The following is a 6000-nucleotide window of genomic DNA, read 5'->3' on the forward strand; positions in this document are numbered from 1 at the left end:
AACCAAATAGAATAATAGAATTACTAGAGATATATGTCAAAGGCTAAATGAACATGGGCGTAGTTAAATGTCTGTCTGGGAAAGGACCCACAGATAGAGAAGTGACTATATTTACACTGGCCCATCATGGAGGGTAGGACCCAGAACATGACCAAATAGATAATAAGGTCTGAATATAAGTAAAGGGAGAATCCAGGCTGCATTTAAGAAACAATCCCAAGGTTGGTACTGTGCAGGCAGAAAACACAACAGCATCGGAATCCAAAAAATAGTAAAGTCCAGGCCAAGGTCAGCAACAAGCAGGCAAAAAACAATCTAAAGCAAAGTCCAAAAGCAAAGTCAAAGGACAAGCAGAGGTCGGTAACAAGTATCCAAATATCTGTAAGTGAATAAATAATGCACCCAGGAAACAATCCTATACATGGGCGCTAACAGAATCAATTGACAGCCTTAAATAGCACAGGAGCAGGAATGCTATCCTGACATCCATTTAGTGCAACACCAGAGAGGAGCTGTTGGAATAATATGGAAGGATGACCCGCACTATCATCCAGAATCAAGTGAACCATGAGCCAGTCTGCAGCACACAAACGCAACACATGCTGACACCTCCAGAATCTCCCTTGTTCAAAACTGTGAGCAACGGTTTCTCTATCTTGTTGCTATTTTTTATACACAGTGCAATTTTTGCATGCCACTAAGTAATAACTCCCTACTGATGATCACATTTACCAACCTGTTAAAAAGTTCTTAGCACTAGCACCAATAACCTCACCACTATTCCACATTACAATAAACCCTAACGGTCCCATCCCCACTGCACTATTATTATAGCGTGGGGGTTAGTAAGGATAGGGTATTAATTAGGATATGATGTAATTAGAATATGGTAATATTTAGTAAGGGACTTCATTTTCTTAGAGCTGTAATTAGGATAGTGATAATTAGATAACGGTTATTTTTAGAAAGCTATTAAAAATGGAATAATGTGTTAATGAGTATTAATTTTAATAGATTTAAAAGGATGGAGGATAATGAAGAAGAGGGTATTAATGTCATTATTACTGTGGGAGATGATTAAGGATGGGTGTTAATTTAAATAATATAATATTCTGGTTAGGAGTAGCTAGAAAAGTGGGGATCAGAGGCGTATTATAGAAGGGGCATCACAGAAGCTGAGGTTCCCAACATGAGGTCTTACAGTTTTGACATCTTTATCTTAATTTTCTGGAGATGGGTGGGGGCCAAAGGTGCTCTGGAAACTACTGCAGATTAAGGGCTGGATTACAAGTGAGACACAAACGCTCTTGCGCAAGCAATATTGTGTTTTTACGATCTGTTTTAATTGTGCTTATATTACAAGTTGTGCTACAATTCTTACCGCAATCTCAGAACTGTGGTTAATTTTTTTTTCAAAAAACTAAAGTTGCACAAAACACTTTGAAAATACATTACAAAGTACAGTAACAATCATAATAATACCATCTAATAAAAAGTATGTTAAAAAAATATTGCACAAAAAAGTTATAAGGGCTCAAAAATATGGGTGTTAGAAAAAAAGCCGCCAAAGTACTTTAACATAGAGATACATACAGATACAGTGCTAAAGATGTATTTGTATATGTATATATATATATATTGCAGATACAAGAGGATGTAATAGAGCTAGAGGGTGCACTACACTATCTATAGAGAATCTGATAATGGATAATGTCTATAAGTCTCCTAAATATTGGGAGCTTTGTCAAATCAATTGAGATACGATGAAAAAGGTATATTTAAATGAATTCCAATTATGTGGGATGGAATATATAGTGAATTAGTAGAGATACTATTATGCTGTGTTTCACAAAAAGACAAAAACTAAATAATTGATTACAAGTTAAATAACAGAATAAAAAATGAATAGCAGGTTAAAAAACGGCTCAAAAATAAATCTTTTGTTCTTATTTGCACAATTTCATAAAGCGTTATTGGCAAATATGAAATATATATAATAGTATATCATAAAAATACTTACAGAATTAACTGTAAATAAAAAGTGATGTCGTGAATAGTTCGCCGGCGAATAGTTCCCGGCGAACATAGCTTGTTCGCGTTCGCCGCGACGGGCGAACATATGCGATGTTCGGTCCGCCCCCTATTCGTCATCATTGAACCTTGACCCTGTACCTCACAGTCAGCAGACACATTCCAGCCGATCAGCAGCCGACCCTCCCTCCCAGACCCTCCCACCTCCTGGACAGCATCCATTTTAGATTCATTTGGAAGCTGCATGCTTGCACTAGTGTATTCAGTGTCCATTACAGTCCTGAAGGACTCATCTGATCTCTGCTGTAAGGACAGCACCCCAAAAAGCCCTTTTTAGGGCTAGAACATCTGTCTGCTTCTGTGTAATCTAATTGCAGTTGCCTGCCTGCCAGCGTGTGCGTCAGGCTCACAGCGTATACTGTGCCCACTTGCCCAGTGCCACCACTCATATCTGGTGTAACAGTAGTGTACATTTAAAAAAAACAACACTTTTTTGACTGTGAAATAATAGCAGTCAGTTTCCTTCACACGTGTGCGTTTCAGTGCCTGCCAGGGCACAGTGTCACCCCAGTGCAACTCATATCTGGTGTAACAGTAGTGTACATTTAAAAAAAACAACACTTTTTTGACTGTGAAATAATAGCAGTCAGTTTCCTTCACACGTGTGCGTTTCAGTGCCTGCCAGGGCACAGTGTTACCCCAGTGCAACTCATATCTGGTGTAACAGCAGTGTACATTTAAAAAAAAACAACACTTTTTTGACTGTAAAATAATAGCAGTCAGTTTCCTTCACACGTGTGCGTTTCAGTGCCTGCCAGGGCACAGTGTCACCCCAGTGCAACTCATATCTGGTGTAACAGTAGTGTACATTTAAAAAAAAAAACACTTTTTTGACTTTGAAATAATAGCAGTCAGTTTCCTGCACACGTGTGCGTTTCAGTGCCTGCCAAAGCACAGTGTCACCCCAGTGCAACTCATATCTGGTGTAACAGTAGTGTACATTTAAAAAAAACAACACTTTTTTGACTGTGAAATAATAGCAGTCAGTTTCCTTCACACGTGTGCGTTTCAGTGCCTGCCAGGGCACAGTGTCACACCAGTGCAACTCATATCTGGTGTAACAGTAGTGTACATTTAAAAAAAACAACACTTTTTTGACTGTGAAATAATAGCAGTCAGTTTCCTTCACACGTGTGCGTTTCAGTGCCTGCCAGGGCACAGTGTCACACCAGTGCAACTCATATCTGGTGTAACAGTAGTGTACATTTAAAAAAAGAACACTTTTTTGACTGTCAAATAATAGCAGTCAGTTTCCTTCACACGTGTGCCTTTCAGTGCCTGCCAGGGCACAGCGTCACACCAGTGCAACTCATATCTGGTGTAACAGTAGTGTACATTTAAAAAAAACAACACTTTTTTGACTGTGAAATAATAGCAGTCAGTTTCCTTCACACGTGTGCGTTTCAGTGCCTGCCAGGGCACAGTGTCACACCAGTGCAACTCATATCTGGTGTAACAGTAGTGTACATTTAAAAAAAACAACACTTTTTTGACTGTGAAATAATAGCAGTCAGTTTCCTTCACACGTGTGCGTTTCAGTGCCTGCCAGGGCACAGTGTCACACCAGTGCAACTCATATCTGGTGTAACAGTAGTGTACATTTAAAATAAAAAATAAAATTTTGACTGTAATAGATTGAATAGCAGTTAGTTGTCTGCAAGCGTGTGTGTCAGGCCTACAGCGTCTACTCTGCCAACTTCTGCCAGTGCACAGTGCCACTCATATCTGTTGTCACAGTAGCTTGCACGCATAGTACCACTAATCGAAAAAAAAAAATGACAGGCATAGGCAGGCCACCCCGCAGGGGCCGTCGTGGTCGTGGTGCTGTGTTTCCCTTTGGCCCTAGAATAATGCCCAGTGTTCAGAGGCCACGTACCCCGAACTCGAACAGTTCTGAGGACATATTTGACTGGCTAACACAGGACACCCAATCTTCTACAGCTTCCGCTCGGAACCTTGACGCACCATCCTCCTCCAGCTTAGCTTTGGGCACCTCTCAAGTTACCACTCGCCCGCCTGCCGCCACCACCAACAGTAGCACCACAGCAGCTTCACTTGATCTGTCAGAGGAGTTATTTATACATCAGTTGGAAGAAATGAGTGATAGTGATGCGCAACCATTATTGCCAGAGGATGTAGATAACAGGGATATGTCTCAGTCAGGCAGCATTACACACATGGACGTACGGTGTGATGATGATGATGTTGTACCCGCTGCTGCTTCCTTTGCTGAGTTGTCAGATACAAGTGAAGCGGTTGATGATGACGATGCGTCCGTGGATGTCACGTGGGTGCCCGCTAGAAGAGAAGAAGAACAGGGGGAAAGTTCAGATGGGGAGACAGAGAGGAGGAGGAGATGAGTTGGAAGGAGGGGGAGGTCATCGCAAGAAGCTAGTGGCACAGTCAGACAGCATGCATCGGCACCCGGGGTCAGCCAGACAGCACGCCAATCAACACATGCTGTTGCCACCACCAGAATGCCGTCATTGCAGAGCTCAGCAGTGTGGCATTTTTTGTGTGTGTCTGCCTCTGACAACAGCGATGCCATTTGCAACCTGTGCCAAAAGAAACTCAGTCGTGGGAAGTCCAACACCCACCTAGGTACAACTGCTTGCGAAGGCACATGATCGCACATCACAAATGCCTATGGGATCAACACATGAGTACAAGCAGCACACTAACTCAAAGCCGCCATCCTCCTCCTGGTCCAGCATCTTCAGCCACGTCAACCACTGCTGTCCTCCTTGACCCCTCTCAACCATCCGCCACTCTGTGTCTTGCCTTGAGCAGTTCCTGCTCATCTGCCCACAGTCAGGTGTCTGTCAAGGACATGTTTGAGCGTAAGAAGCCAATGTCACAAAGTCCCTTGCCTGGCATCTGAAAGCTGGCTTGTCTGAACTCTTAGCCTGCCAGCTTTTACCATACATGCATGTGGCATGCCGGAGGGGGATCCATGGCAAAAAAGTCCCATGGAAAATTACATAGTTGATGCAGAGTCTGGTTTTAATCCATAAAGGGCATAAATCACCTAACATTCCTAAATTTTTTGGAATAACGTGCTTTAAAACATCAGGTATGATGTTGTATTGATCAGGTAGTGTAAGGGTTATGCCCGCTTCACAGTGACAGACCAAACTCCCCGTTTAACGCACTGCAAACAACCGCAAACAGTCCATTTGCACAACCACAAACTCCCCATTTGCACAAGGTTGGATACCAAGCTATCGATGTCCCGTTCCTTGTCCTCACTGATGTCATTGAAGGTCTCTTCCTCCACCCAGCCACGTACAACACCAAGGGTCCCCGAAAGGTGACAACAAGCCCCCTGGGACACCTGCTGTGTTTGGTCTTCCACCTCCTCAAAGCCACCTTCCTCCTCTGACTCCTCTTCTTCAGACTCCTCTCTCTGCATTGCCTCTCTCTGCATTATTATAAGGCGTGTTAAGTAGTACTATTCCTATCAGTTTAATCCCTGTTACGTCCCCTATCAGGGGACGTGTATATGGCATCGATTTTAGGAACCGGTAGATGGAAAAAGATGCTTGGTCGGTCCTCCTACTTCAAATTTGGGGCACTGCGCTTGCAATCTAATGTGCCACCAGATAGGAGTGGTGTGTTAAGTAGTACTTCTGAAATGCCTACTTATGAAATAGAACCTCAATCATATGAAGTAATTGTATGGCACTGTAGAAGAACACTCCTGTTAAGCACTTCAGGATTAAGGTGCATCTGTGATAATTACAGTTCTCGACCTCCGGAACCCTGTTTTTTCCTGTATAAGTGATGTAGGATTACTCTTTGTGCTCTTTCTTCCAGTATGGTAGACTTCCGGATCTTTGGATCTCTCCCACAGGAATCAAAAATGTAATAATCCAAAGATTAGATGTTAGTCAACTTCTTGAATTTATA

The sequence above is a fragment of the Bombina bombina genome, chromosome 2, assembly GCF_027579735.1.
Source record: "Bombina bombina isolate aBomBom1 chromosome 2, aBomBom1.pri, whole genome shotgun sequence".
Classification (NCBI taxonomy): Eukaryota; Metazoa; Chordata; class Amphibia; order Anura; family Bombinatoridae; genus Bombina; species Bombina bombina.